The sequence below is a fragment of the Rhinoraja longicauda genome, chromosome 8 (assembly GCF_053455715.1).
Source record: "Rhinoraja longicauda isolate Sanriku21f chromosome 8, sRhiLon1.1, whole genome shotgun sequence".
Taxonomy (NCBI): Eukaryota; Metazoa; Chordata; class Chondrichthyes; order Rajiformes; family Arhynchobatidae; genus Rhinoraja; species Rhinoraja longicauda.
The window spans coordinates 2,388,995-2,404,673 of NC_135960.1; the positions used below are offsets into that span (position 1 = coordinate 2,388,995).

General features: G+C 48.5%; 1 protein-coding gene across 1 annotated transcript in view; it reads left to right on the top strand.

The window, feature by feature from the left end:
• The first annotated feature begins 7,640 nt into the window (after positions 1-7,640).
• catip (ciliogenesis associated TTC17 interacting protein) overlaps positions 7,641-15,679 on the top strand; it is a 40,924-nt gene continuing 32,885 nt past the window's right edge. Inside the window, exon 1 of the mRNA XM_078404356.1 lies at positions 7,641-7,651. The gene's annotated coding sequence lies outside the window, so the exon portion shown is untranslated. The remainder of the gene's footprint in view (positions 7,652-15,679) is intronic.

Genomic DNA, 15,679 nt, shown 5'->3' on the forward strand with positions numbered 1-15,679 from the left:
AACGTTTTTCACTGTATCTCGGTACGCTTGACAATAAACTGAACTGAGATCAACTAAACTGAGGTAAATATTAACACCCACAAAGTGTAGAGCACAGATGCTCCTCGACTTACGAGGCGGTTATGTTCTGATAAACCTATCGTAAGTCGAAAATGCATTTAATACACTTGATCGCGTGGCTGACCAGAATCGGCGGCTCGCTGCCCATTTAATTTAGAGATACAGCGCGGAAACAGGCCCTTTTGGCCCACCGGGTCTGTGCCCACCAGCGATCCCCGCACATCAACACTATCCTACACACACGTGGGACAATTTACACATACACCAAGCCAATTAACCTACAAAAACCTGCACGTCTTTGGAGTGTGGGAGGAAACCGAAGAGCTCGGAGAAAACCCACGCAGGTCACGGGTAGAACGTACAAACTCCGCACAGACAGCGCCCGTAGTCGGGATCGATCCTGGGTCTCCGGCGCTGCATTCGCTGTAAGGCAGCAACTCTACCGCCGCGCACCATCGTAAAGTCGAAATATCGTAAGTCAGAGCATCGTAAGTCGCGGAGCATCTGTGCTTGCAGTGAAGGCCCTATGTAAAATTGTTGGGGCGTTTATTAAGTTTAATATATAGATACAGTGCGGAAACAGCCCCTTCGGCCCACAGAGTCCGTGCCGACCAGTGATCCCCACACTCTGACACTATCCTACACACACTAGGGACAATTTGCATTTATACCAAGCCGATGAACCTGCAAACCTGTACGTCTTTGGAATGTGGGAGGAAACCGGAGATCTCTGAGAAAACCCAGGCAGTTCTCCCACACAGGGAGAACATACAAACTCCGTACAGGCAGCGCCCGTAGTCTGGTTTGAACTCTAGTCCCTGCAACTTAAGGCAGCAACTCTACCACTGTGCCATTGTCAAGTCAAGTCAAGTCAATTTTATTTGTATAGCACATTTAAAAACAATCCACGTTGACCAAAGTGCTGCACATCTGATTAGGAAAAAAAAAAAAAGAAACAACATACAGTGCTGCCTTTCTTTTAATATATTCTCTTTTTATTGGTGCTCTTGGTTTTGAGGGTGACAGCTTAATAGTCTTGGTCATACATTATAATAGGCCTCCTGTATAGCGGTGAGACCAAGCGCAGGCTCGGCGATCGTTGGGCTTCCACAGCTGTCCGTGGCTATGAAGTCAGTGGCTCTACCAGCTGTGTCACCCTGTAGGACAATGTACAATGGGCTGTATGTCTAACTTTACCATCTCAGTGAATGTTTAGTTCCATCATCGGTGTGAAAATCCGGTACCTAAACTGCCTGGAGGCCTTATCTCAGCAATATCTTGTTCTTGTGTGGGATGCTTTCTTTCACTGTTTCAGAATATGTAACAGCTGGAAATATTCTCCCCTGCAGGAAGATATTGTTCTCAGAACTTAGAGTAGAAACTAGGAACTGCAGATGTTGGTTTACGCAAAAGGACACAAAGTGCTGGAGTATCTCAGCGGGTCAGGCAGCATGTGTAGGAAGGAACTGCAGATGCTGGTTTAAACAGAAGATAGACACAAAAAATGCTGTCCCAGGCAGCATCTCCGGAGAGAAGGATTAGGTGACGTTTTGGGTCGATACCCTTCGGTGAAGAAGGGTCTTGACCTGAAATGTCACCTATTCCTTTTCTCCAGAGATGCAGTCTGACCCGCTGAGTTACTCCAGCTTTTTGTGTCTATCTTTGGGTCCGGCAGCATCTCTGGAGAACGTGGATAAGTGACATCTCGGGATCCTTAGACGAAACATGTTCTCCAGAGATAATGCCTGATCCGCAGAGTTACTCCAGCACTCTGTGTCCTTTTGTTCTCAGTTTTTGTGGGTTTAAAATAATCATATTTATGTTCATGAAAGGAATAGATGGGATAGATGCACAGTCTCTTGCCCAGAGTAGGTGAATCGAAGACCAGAGGACATAGGTTTAAGGTGAAGGGGAAAAGATTCAATAAGAATCTGAGGGGTAACTTTTACACACAAATGGTGGTGGTGTATAGAATAAGCTGCCAGAGGAGATAGTTGAGGCTGGGACTATCCTAACATTTAAGATGAAGAAGGGTCTCGACCCGAAACATCACCCATTCCTTCTCTCCCGAGATGCTGCCTGACCTGCTGAGTTACTCCAGCATTTTGTGAATAAACCAACATTCAAGAAACTGTTTTGTTAGACGGGTACAGGGATAGGACCAATATGGAGGTCAGGTGGGCAGAGTGTAGCTGGGACATGTTGGCCGGTGTGGGCAAGTTGGGCCGAAGGTCCTGTTTCTACACTATATCACTCTATGTTGAGTGATCAGCAAACTGACTGCAAATGTATGCACACATTGTTTATAGATCGTAAAACATATCTGCCTAGGGCTACAAAATGTTCTGTACATGAAGCTTTTACTACCAAAAGATAAAATACAGCATGAAGTGAGCCAATATTCATTGAGTTGTCTTTTTCTTTAAAGAAAGATTAAATATTAACACTGAAAAAAGGCAGACAGAATAAAACAACTACAGACCCAATAGACCACAGATGCCGGAGCTGGAACAACAAACAAACTGCTGGAGAAACGATAGCCGATCGTTTCGCTGAGCACCTCCGCTCAGTCCGCCTGGCTTGTGCGATCTCCCAGATGCTAAACACTTTCATTCTCCTTCCCATTCCCACACTGACCTTTCTGTCCTGAGCCTCCTCTACTAGGGTTGCCAACTGTCCCGTATTAGCCATATATTGGGCTAAATTGGTTTGTCCCGTACGGGACTGCCCTTGTCCCGTATTAGGTCCGGGGGGTGTAGGCCCGGGGGCCACTGTAGGCCCGGGGGCCACTGTAGGCCCGGGGGACAGTAGGCCCGGGGGACAGTGTAGGTCCGGAGGGCTGGGCGTCGCCTAACGGAGGTTGCGTAACAACCCGCCTCCCGGCCCAAGCGGCCGCCATTGGTGGAGCGGGAGCACGTGGCCGCTGGCTGAGTGAGGTCAGGTGGGGCGCGGGGTGGTGATGTCACCTTTTGTCCCTTATTTGGGAGTGAGGTAGTTGGCAACCCTATCCTCCACTGTCAGAGTGAGGCCCAACACAAATTGGAGAAACAACACCTCAATGTTTCGCTTGGGATCTTACACCCCAGCAGTATGAATTTGATTTCTCTAACTTCAAGTAATCCTTGCTTTCCCTCTCTCCCCGTCCCTCCCTCACCCTAGTTTTCCGACTAGTTTCACTGTCCTGATTAAATTTTACTGATTGTTTGCCTCGTTGTCATCTACCGCTCAGCTAACAATGAACCATTCTACATTTTCTTGATAATCGTAAGCTTTGATCTGTCGTTTTCACACCTTACCCTTCCATCTCTAATTTTCATCTACCCTTTGTGTGAAAAGGTCACCCCTCCGATTCCTATTAAATCTTTTCCCCTTTACCTTGAACCTATGTCCTCCAACCCGCGCTTCCCCTACTCTTGGCAAGAGACTCTGCATCTACCCGATCTATTCCTCTGATGATTTTTGTACACCTCTATAAGATCTCCCCTCATCCTCCTGCGCTCCAAGCAACAGAGACCCAGCCAATAGACAATAGACAATAGGTGCAGGAGTAGGCCATTCAGCCCTTCGAGCCAGCACCGCCATTCAATGCGATCATGGCTGATCACTCTCAATCAGTACCCCGTTCCTGCCTTCTCCCCATACCCCCTAACTCCGCTATCCTTAAGAGCTCTATCCAGCTCTCTCTTGAAAGCATCCAACGAACTGGCCTCCACTGCCTTCTGAGGCAGAGAATTCCACACCTTCACCACCCTCTGACTGAAAAAGTTCTTCCTCATCTCCGTTCTAAATGGCCTACCCCTTATTCTTAAACTGTGGCCCCTTGTTCTGGACTCCCCCAACATTGGGAACATGTTATCTGCCTCTAATGTGTCCAATCCCCTAATTATCTTATATGTTTCAATAAGATCCCCCCTCATCCTTCTAAATTCCAGTGTATACAAGCCCAATCGCTCCAGCCTTTCAACATACGACAGTCCCGCCGTTCCGGGAATTAACCTAGTGAACCTACGCTGCACGCCCTCCATAGCAAGAATATCCTTCCTCAAATTTGGAGACCAAAACTGCACACAGTACTCCAGGTGCGGTCTCACCAGGGCCCGGTACAACTGTAGAAGGACCTCTTTGCTCCTATACTCAACTCCTCTTGTTACGAAGGCCAACATTCCATTGGCTTTCTTCACTGCCTGCTGTACCTGCATGCTTCCTTTCATTGACTGATGCACTAGGACACCCAGATCTCGTTGAACTCCCCCTCCTCCTAACTTGACACCATTCAGATAATAATCTGCCTTTCTATTCTTGCTTCCAAAGTGAATAACCTCACACTTATCTACATTAAACTGCATCTGCCATGTATCCGCCCACTCACACAACCTGTCCAAGTCACCCTGCAGCCTTATTGCATCTTCCTCACAATTCACACTACCCCCCAACTTAGTATCATCTGCAAATTTGCTAATGGTACTTTTAATCCCTTCGTCTAAGTCATTAATGTATATCGTAAATAGCTGGGGTCCCAGCACCGAACCTTGCGGTACCCCACTGCCATTCCGAAAGGGACCCATTTATCCCCACTCTTTGCTTTCTGTCTGTCAACCAATTTTCTATCCATGTCAGTACCCTACCCCCAATACCATGTGCCCTAATTTTGCCCACTAATCTCCTATGTGGGACCTTGTCGAAGGCTTTCTGAAAGTCGAGGTACACCACATCCACTGACTCTCCCTTGTCAATTTTCCTAGTTACATCCTCAAAAAATTCCAGTAGATTTGTCAAGCATGATTTCCCCTTCGTAAATCCATGCTGACTCGGAATGATCCCGTTACTGCTATCCAAATGCTCAGCAATTTCGTCTTTTATAATTGACTCCAGCATCTTCCCCACCACTGATGTCAGACTAACTGGTCTATAATTACCCGTTTTCTCTCTCCCTCCTTTCTTAAAAAGTGGGATAACATTTGCTATCCTCCAATCCACAGGAACTGATCCTGAATCTATAGAACATTGAAAAATGATCTCCAATGCTTCCACTATTTCTAGAGCCACCTTCTTAAGTACTCTGGGATGCAGACCATCAGGCCCTGGGGATTTATCAGCCTTCAGTCCCATCAGTCTACCCAAAACCATTTCCTGCCTAATGTGGATTTCCTTCAGTTCCTCCATCACCCTAGGTTCTCCGGCCCCTAGAACATTTGGGAGATTGTGTGTATCTTCCTCAGTGAAGACAGATCCAAAGTAACGGTTTAACTCGTCTGCCATTTCTTTGTTCCCCATAATAAATTCCCCTGCTTCTGTCTTCAAGGGACCCACATTTGCTTTGACTATTTTTTTCCTCTTCACGTACCTAAAAAAACTTTTGCTATCCTCCTTTATATTATTGGCTAGTTTACCCTCGTACCTCATCTTTTCTCCCCATATTGCCTTTTTAGTTAACTTTTGTTGCTCTTTAAAAGAGTCCCAATCCTCTGTCTTCCCACTCTTCTTTGCTATGTTATACTTCCTCTCCTTAATTTTTATGCTGTCCCTGACTTCCCTCGTCAGCCACAGGTGTCTCTTACTCCCCTTAGAGTCTTTCCACCTCTTTGGAATAAATTGATCCTGCAACCTCTGCATTATTCCCAGGAATACCTGCCATTGCTGTTCTACCGTCTTCCCTGCAAGGGCCTCCTTCCAATCAATTTTGGCCAGCTCCTGCCTCATGCCTCTGTAATCCCCTTTGCTAAACTGTAATACCGACACTTCCGATTTTCCCTTCTGCCTTTCCATTTGCAGAGTAAAACTTATCATGTTGTGATCACTGCCTCCTAATGGCTCTTTTACCTCTAGTCCCCTTATCAGATCAGGATCATTACACAACACTAAATCCAGAATTGCCTTCTCCCTGGTAGGCTCCAGTACAAGCTGTTCTAAGAATCCATCTCGAAGGCACTCTACAAACTCTCTTTCCTGGGGTCCATTTCCAACCTGATTTTCCCAGTCTACCTGCATGTTGAAATCTCCCATAACCACCGTAGCATTACATTTTTGACACGCCAATTTTATCTCCTGATTCAACTTGCACCCTATGTCGAGGCTACTGTTTGGGGGCCTATAGATAACTCCCATTAGGGTCTTTTTACCCTTACAATTTCTCATTTCTATCCATACTGATTCAACATCTCCTGATTCTATGTCACCCCTTGCAAGGGAATGAATATCATTCCTTACCATCAGAGCAACCCCACCCCCTCTGCCCACCTGTCTGTCTTTTCTATACGTTGTGTACCCCTGAATATTCAGTTCCCAGCCCTGGTCCTCTTGTAGCCATGTCTCAGTGATCCCTACAACATCATACTTGCCCATGACTAACTGAGCCTCAAGCTCATCCACTTTATTTTTTATACTACGCGCATTTAAGTACAACACTGCTCAACTTCTTCCCTGTAGCTCAGACCTCCAGTTTAAATTCCATTTGGAATATTTTGGAGGACCAAGAAACCAAGAAACTCTTGAGTCGTGCAAACATCCTCATAAATCTTCTCTGAATGAATGAATGAATAAGTTTATAGGCCAAGTATGTGCAGAACAGAAATGTGCCTTGTTGGTGCATGGGACATGTTGGGGTCAGTATGGGCAAGTTGAGCCGAAGGGCCTGTTTTCCCACATCATAAGTCGTACACACAGTTTGGGAACACAGTGTGGAATCAAAAGTGCCAGTGTTGACTCCCTGGGCCAAGCTGGGCAATGATCCCAGGTGATGGGAGTGTGGGTGAGGGGATGGGAAGGCCCGTTGCCCTGGTGACGGCAGGCGCGGCGAGGGCCGCTCTGGGGGCGGCGCCGGGAGTTGCCTTGGCGACGGGGTCCTGCGCGACGCTGGATGCCGCCATCTTGCGGGCGAGGGAACGCCGCGGGGGAGTGAGGGAGCGCCGCGAGCAGTGAGGGAGCGCCGCTGAGAGTGAGGGGGCGCCGCGGGGTGATTGAGGGAGCGTCGCAGACGGTTGAGGGAGCGCCGCCGAGTTTGAGGGAGCGCCGCGGGGTGAGTGAGGGAGCGCCGCCGAGAGTGAGAGAGCGCCGCGGGCTGTGAGGGAGCGTCGCAGACGGTTGAGGGAGCGCCGCGGGGTTAGTGAGAGGGAGCGCCGCAGACGGGCGAAGGAGCGCCGCGGGGTGAGTGAGGGAGCGCCGCGGGCAGTGAGTGGGCGCCGCAGACGGTTGAGGGAGCGCCGCGGGGTGAGTGAGGGTGCGCCGCAGACGGTTGAGGGAGCGCCGCCGAGAGTGAGGGAGCGCCGCAGACGGTTGAGGGAGCGCCGCCGAGAGTGAGGGAGCGCTGCAGGGTGAGTGAGGGAGCGCCGCAGACGATTGAGGGAGCGCCGCCGACGGTTGAGGGAGCGCCACTGAGAGTGAGGGAGCGCCGCAGGGCGAGTGAGCAGTGAGGGAGCGCCGCGGGGTGAGTGAGGGAGCGCCGCGGACAGTGAGGGAGGGGAGCGAGGGAGCGCCGCGGGGCGAGTGAGCAGTGAGGGAGCGCCGCGGGGTGAGTGAGGGAGCGCCGCGGACAGTGAGGGAGGGGAGCGAGGGAGCGCCGCGGGGCGAGTGAGCAGTGAGGGAGCGCCGCGGGGTGAGTGAGGGAGCGCCGCGGACAGTGAGGGAGGGGAGCGAGGGAACGCCGCGGGGCGAGTGAGCAGTGAGGGAGCGCCGCAGCCGGTGAAGGTTCGACGGGGGGGGGGGGGGGGGGGGGCAGTGAGGGAGCGCCGCTGACTGGACAAGCTAGATGCACGAATTTCCCATGGGGGATGAATAAAGTTTTATCGATCCTATCATGTATCATGTACACTGTAAATGGATCGATTGTAATCATGTGTTGTCTTTCCCCTGACTGGACAGCACGCAACACAAGCTTTTCACCGTACCTCAGTACACGTGACAATAAACTAAACAGAAACTTTCTCCCCCCCCCTGCCCCCTACAATCAGTCTGAAGAAGGGTCCCAGCCTGAAATGTCACCCATAATCCATGTTCTCCAGGGATGCTGCCTGACTCACCCAGTTACACCAGCACTTTGGGTCTTTGAATACAGTCAGGCAAATCCAAATCAAATCAAATTGCTTTTATTGTCATTTCAAAAATAAATTTGAAATTGAAATTGTCGTTGCCATGCAGTCATAAACAATAAAGCAAAAGACAGACAGGTGGGGAGAGGGGGCGGGGTCGCTCTGTTGGTGAGGAATGATATTCATTCCCTTGCAAGGGGGGACATAGAATCAGGAGATGTAGAATCAGTATGGATAGAAATGAGGAATTGTAAGGGTAAAAAGACCCTAATGGGAGTTATCTACAGGCCCCCAAATAGTAGCCTCGACACAGGGTGCAAGTTGATTCAGGAGCTAAAATTGGCATGTCACAAATGTAATGCTACGGTGGTTATGGGAGATTTCAACATGCAGGTAGACTGGGAAAATCAGGTTGGTAATGGACCCCAGGAAAGAGAGTTTGTGAAGTGCCTCCGAGATGGATTCTTAGAAACATAGAAAATAGGTGCAGGAGTAGGCCATTCAGCCCTTCGAGCCTGCACCGCCATTCAATATGATCATGGCTGATCATCCAGCTCAGTAACCTGTACCTGCCTTCTCTCCATACCCATTCTTAGAACAGCTTGTACTGGAGCCTACCAGGGAGAAGGCAATTCTGGATTTAGTGTTGTGCAATGAAATTGATCTGATAAGGGGACTCGAGGTAAAAGAGCCATTAGGAGGCAGTGACCACAATATGATAAGTTTTACTCTACAAATTGAGAGGGAGAAGGGAAAATCGTAAGTGTCAGTATTACAGTATAGCAAAGGGGATTACAGAGACATGAGGCAGAAGCTGGCCAAAATTGACTGGAAGGAGGCCCTAGCAGGGAAGACGGTGGAACAGCAATGGCAGGTATTCCTGGGAATAATGCAGAAGTTGCAGGATCAATTTATCCCAAAGAGGAGGAAAGATTCTAAGGGGAGTAAGAGGCACCTGTGGCTGACAAGGGAATTCAAGGACAACATAAAAATAAAAGAGATGTATAACATAGCAAAAAAGAGTGGGAAGCCAGAGGATTGGGACTTTTAAAGAGCAACAGAAGATAAATAAAAAGACAATAAGGGGAGAAAAGATGAGGTACGAGGGTAAACTAGCCAATAATATAAAGGAGGATAGTAAAAGGTTTTTTAGGTATGGGAAGAGGAAAAAAATAGTCAAGGCAAATGTGGGTCCCTTGAAGACAGAAGCGGGGGAATTTATTATGGGGAACAAGGAAATGGCAGACGAGTTGAACCAGTACTTTGGATCTGTCTTCACTAAGGAAGATACAAACAACCTCCCAGATGTTCTAGTGGCCAGAGATCCTAGGGTGATGGAGAAACAGGAGGAAATCCACATTAGGCAGGAAAAAGTTTTGGGTAGACTGATGGGACTGAATGCTGATAAATCCCCAGGGCCTAATGGTTTGCATCCCAGGGTACTTAAGGAGGTGACTCTAGAAATTGTGGACGCATTGGTGATCATTTTCCGATGTTCTATAAATTCAGGATCAGTTCCTGTGGATTGGAGGGTAGCTAATGTTGCCCCACTTTTTAAGAAAGGAGGGAGAGAGAAAACGGGAAATTATAGACCAGTTAGTCTGACATCAGTGGTGGGGAAGATGCTGGAGTCAATTATAAAAGACGAAATTGCGGAGCATTTGGATAGCAGTAACAGGATCGTTCCGAGTCAGCATGGATTTACAAAGGGGAAATCATGCTTGACTACTCTTCTGGAATTTTTTGAGGGTGTAACTAGGAAAATTGACAGGGGAGAGCCGGGGGATGTGGTGTACCTGGACTTTCAGAAAGCCGACAAGGTCCCATATAGGAGATTGGTGGGCAAAATTAGAGCACATGGTATTGGAGGTAGGGTACTGACATAGATAGAAAATTGGTTGACAGACAGAAAGCAAAGAGTGGGGATAAATGGGTCCCTTTCAGAATGGCAGGCAATGACTAGTGGGGTACCGCAAGGCTCGGTGCTGGGACCGCAGCTATTTGCAATATACATCAATGACTTGGATGAAGGGATTAAAAGTACCATTAGCAAATTTGCAGATGATACAAAGCTGGGTGGTAGTGTGAGCTGTGAGGAAGATGCTATGAGGTTACAGGGTGACTTGGACAGGTTGTGTGAGTGGGCGGATGCATGGCAGATGCAGTTTAATGTGGATAAGTGTGAGGTTTTCCACTTTGGTGGTAAGAATAGGAAGGCAGATTATTATCTGAATGGTGTCAAGTTGGGAAAAGGGGACGTACAACGAGATCTGGGTGTCCTAGTGCATCAGTCACTGAAAGTAAGCATGCCGGTACAGCAGGCAGTGAAGAAAGCCAATGGAATGTTGGCCTTCATAACAAGAGGAGTTGAGTATAGGAGCAAAGAGGTCCTTCTGCAGTTGTACAGGGCCCTAGTGAGACCGCACCTGGAGTACTGTGTGCAGTTTTGGTCTCCAAATTTGAGGAAGGATATTCTTGCTATTGAGGGCGTGCAGCGTAGGTTTACTAGGTTAATTCCCAGAATGGCGGGACTGTCATATGTTGAAAGACTGGAACTACTAGGCTTGTATACACTGGTATTTAGAAGTATGAGAGGGGATCTTATCGAAACGTTTAAGATTATTAAGGGGTTGGACACGTTAGAGGCAGGAAACATGTTCCCAATGTTAGGGGAGTCCAGAACCAGGGGCCATAGTTTAAAAATAAGGGGTAGTCCATTTAGAACGGAGATGAGGAAAAACTTTTTCAGTCAGAGAGTTGTAAATCTGTGGAATTCTCTGCCTCAGAAAGCAGTGGAGGCCAATTCTCTGAATGCATTCAAGAGAGAGCTAGATAGAGCTCTTAAGGATAGCGGAGTCAGGGGGTATGGGGAGAAGGCAGGAACGGGGTACTGATTGTGAATGATCAGCCATGACCATATTGAATGGCGGTGCTGGCTCGAAGGGCCGAATGGCATACTCCTGCACCCATTGTCTATTGTCTATTGTAAAGAGCACAAGACACACAATTACATAAGTTTAACACAAACATCCATCACAGTGATCCCTCCAGGCACACCCTCACTGTGATGGAAGGCAGAGAAAAGTCTTATCTCCTCCTCTGTTCTTCCCTGAGTTACAAGAGAGTTCTAATTCCTGGAAAAGATCCATTAACTAATTTCTCTGTAAATCAGAACCGTGACTATCCAAAAAAAAACCTGTATCATATCGCTCTCCATAAACCTGCTATAATTCCACAAACCTACAACCTACAAACCGGCGCCGCGTCTGTGGGAAGAAACCGGAGCACCCGGAGGAAACACTCACGGTCACAGGGAGAACGTACAAACTCCACACACACACACACACACACACATACACACACACATACACACAGACAGCACCCGAGGTCAGGACCGAACGTGTGACTCTATCACCGTGAGGCAGCAACTCTACCAGCGGCGCCACTACATTCATTACTTGAGGTTGGGCAGCAATTTGCAAAAAAAATGTTGTTGTGCACACCCTCTCCAAACCAATTTCAGAAAGCTGGTTTTATGTGTGTGACTAATCACATGGAAGGAATTATTTTGATTCTCAGGTTGCTGTCTACTCAATAGGCAGAGATATATAACACACCCACACACATTTCCAGGAAGGCCTTCAAATACATGGAGTTGTGCCTCAGCAAAAATCATTTGTAAGGAGTGACGCAGAAGATTAGAAAGCCATCAGGCATGCAGCAACACTTTGAAATCTCTTATCGAGGTCACGCTAATGAACTCCTGAAAAGAGAATGTTAAAATATGATCTGATTTCACATATTCTGTTCACAAAATGCTGGAGCAACTCAGCAGGTCAGGCAGCATCTCCTGAGATGCTGCCTGACCTGCTGAGTTACTCCAGCATTTTGTGAATAAATACCTTCGATTTGTACCAGCATCTGCAGTTATTTTCTCACATATTCTGATTCAGTTCAGCTTAGTTTAGTTTATTATCATGCGTACCGAGGTTAGGGGTTTCCAACTGTCCCGTATTAGCCAGGACATCCCGTATTTTGGGCTAAATTGATTTGTCCCGTACGGGACCGCCCTTGTCCCGTATTAGGCCCGGGGGGGCGTTGTAGGCCCGGACACTAGGCCCGGGGGCCGCTATAGGTCCCAGACAGTGTAGGTCCGGAGGCCCGGGTGCTGCCCAACGGAGGTTGCGTACCCACCTGCCTCCCGGCCCGGGCGGCCGCCATTGGTGGAGCGGGAGCACGTGGCCGCTGGCTGGGTGAGGCCGTGTGTGGTACGGAGTGGTGACGTCACCCTGTCCCTTATTTGGGAGTGAGATAGTTAGGACCCCTAACCGAGGTACAGTGAAAGGCTTTTGTTGCGTGCTGCACACAAAAAGCTGGAGTAACTCAGCGGGACAGGCGGCATTTCTGGAGAGAGGGAATGGGTGACGTTTCGGGTCGAGACCCTTCTACCCAGTCAACAGAAAGACAATACATGATAACAATCAAGCTATTTACATGATAAGGGAATAACATTTAGTGCAAGTTAAGCCAGCAAAGTCCTATTATGGACAGTCCAAGGGTCACCAAAGAGGTAGATAATAGTTCAGCACTGCTCTCTTGTTGTGGTAGGATGATTTAGTTGCCTGATAACAGCCGGGAAGAAATTGTCCCTAAATCTGGAGGTGTGCGTTTTCACACTTCTGTACCTTTTGCCTGATGGGAGAGGGGAGAAGAGGGAGTGGCCAGGGTGAGACTGGTCCTTGATTATGCTTTTAGATTTTTTTAGATTTATAGCGCGGAAACAGGCCCTTCGGCCCACTGGGTCCGCGCCGCCCTAAGATCCCCGCACATTAACTCTATCCTACACACACTAGGGACAATTTTTACATTTGCCCAGCCAATTAACCTACATAACTGTACGTCTTTGGAGTGTGGGAGGAAACCGAAGATCTCGGAGAAAACCCATGCAGGTCACGGGGAGAACGTACAAACTCCGTACAGACGGCGCCCGTAGTCAGGGTAGAACCTAAGTCTCCGGCACTGCATTCGCTGTAAGGCAGCAACTCTACCGCTGCGCCACCGGGCCGCCTCTGGCCTTGCTGAGGCAGAGTGAGGTGTAGATGGAGTCAACGGAAGGGAGGTTGGTTTGTGTGACGGTCTGGGCTGCATCCACAATTCGCTGCAATTTCTTGCGGTCTTGGATGGAGCTATTCCCAAACCAAGCTGCGATTCATCCCGATAAAATGCTTTCTCGCAGTCTGAAGAAGGGTCTCGACCCGAAACGTCATCCATTCCTTTTCTCCAGAGATGCTGCCTGTCCCGCTGAGTTACTCCAGCTTTTTGTGTCTATCTTCACGTCTTCAAACTCCTGAAATGTTTTAGAAGGCAGAGAGGGGGAGAGAAAGAGAGGGAGACAGAGAACAAGGGAGAGAGAGAGGAACAGGGGGAGAGGGGGAGGAGAGAGAGGCAGAGTCAAGAGTCTTTAACTGTAGTGTGTCCCCGCAGCAGAAAAATGAAACTCTTACTTGCAGCAGCATAACAGGCCTGCAGTCACAGTATACTTAGATAATATATAATAAACAAACAAAATTCAATATATTAATAAATCCAATAGGTGCAAAAAATAGCCTGAAATCATTAGTGAAACCAGATAGGGAGAAAGAAAAGGAGAGGGAGAAAGAGAAAAGAGAGGAAGACAGAAAAAAAGGAAAACTGGAAGAGAGAGAGATAGAGGGAGGGGGAGAGAGGTGAGGGACATAGAGGAAATCTCAGCTCTGGGTCACTTGCCACGATTCTTAACTCTGCTTCAGGAAGTTATGGGTTCTTCAAAATACCCATGTCCCAGGGCAGAATAAAAGGAGGTACCTTTAGAAAGGAGATGAGGAGGAGTTTCTGTAGCCAGAGGGCTGGTGAATCTGTGGAATCCATTGCTGTCCTAAGCAGGACCGGTTCATAGCAGCTATGGCCCTGGGGATGAATCTGTTCCTGAGTCTGGAGGTGCGGGCGTAGAAGGCCTTGTATCGTCTGCCCGATGGTAGAAGTTCGAACAGACTGTTGCAGGGGTGTGAGGAGTCTATGTGGATGCTGGTGGCTTTTCTGAGGCATCGTGTGTTGTAGATGCCCTCCAAAGCTGGTAGCTGTGTTCTGATTGTTTTCTGAGCTCTGTGGACTACCCGCTGAAGGGCTTTCCTCTCTGCCTCCGTGCAGCTGAGATACCACACAGGGATGCCATGTGTTAGGATGCTCTCTATGGTGGCTTGTCATTATATAGATTGTCTTGTCATTGTCCCATTGACGTAGGGTTGCCAACTGTCCCATATAACCCGGGACATCTCGTATTTTGGGCTAAATTGGTTTGTCCCGTACGGGACCGCCTTGTCCCGTATTAGGCCTGCGGGCCGCTGTCGGTGTGTGTTCGGGGAGCGGGGCTGAGTGAGTTTGCCTATCGGAGGTTGCGTAGCAACCCGCCTCCTGGACGGGTGGCCGCCGTTGGTTGAGTGGGAGCACGTGGCCACTGGCTGGGTGAGGTCGCGTGGGGCGGTGAAGTCACCTTGGGCCGTATTGGGAGTGAGATACCTTGTGGCCATTAACTGCGGCAGCAGCTACACTTCTAAACATTACGTTGCTGAGGCCACATTTAATAACGTGTTCAGTTTTGGGCGCCATGTTACAGAAAAGATTTTGTCAAACTAGAAAGCGTTCAGAGATTTACCAGGATGTTGCCAGGACACAAGGGGCTGTGCCTTGGGAGAGGTTGAGCATTGACTCCATCTACACCTCACGCTGCCTCGGCAAGGCCAGCAGCATAATCAAGGACCAGTCTCACCCCGGCCACTCCCTCTTCTCCCCTCTCCCATCGGGCAAGAGGTACAAAAGTGTGAAAACGCACACCTCCAGATTCAGGGACAGTTTCTTCCCGGCTGTTATCACGCAACTGAACCGTCCTCTCACCAACTAGAGAGCGGTCCTAACCCACCATCTATCTCACTGGACTCTCTTTACTTGGACTTTATCGTGCATTAAACATTATTTTGGACGGCTCAATTGTAATCATGCATAGGCAGTGAATTCCACAGATTTATAACTCTCTGACTGAAAAAGTTTTCCTCATCTCCGTTCTAAATGGCCTACCCCTTATTCTTAAACTGTGGCCCCTGGTTCTGGACTCCCCCAACACTGGGAACATGCTCCTGCCTCTAATGTGTCCAACCCCTTAATAATATTATATGTTTTGATAAGATCCCCTCTCATCCTTCTAAATTCCAGTGTACACAAGCCTAGCCACTCCAGTCTTTCAACATATGACAGTCCCGCCATTCCGGGAATTAACCTAGTAAACCTACGCTGCACGCCCTCAATAGCAAGAATATCCTTCCTCAAATTTGGAGACCAAAAATGCACACAGTACTCCAGGTGCGGTCTCACTAGGGCCCTATACAACTGCAGAAGGAACTTTTTGGTCCTATACTCAACTCCTCTTGTTATGAAGGCCAACATTCCATTGGCTTTCTTCACTGCCTGCTGTACCTGCATGCTTCCTTTCAGTAACTGATGCACTAGGACACCAAGTTCTCGTTGTACGTCCCCTTTTCCTAACTTGACACCATTCAGATAAT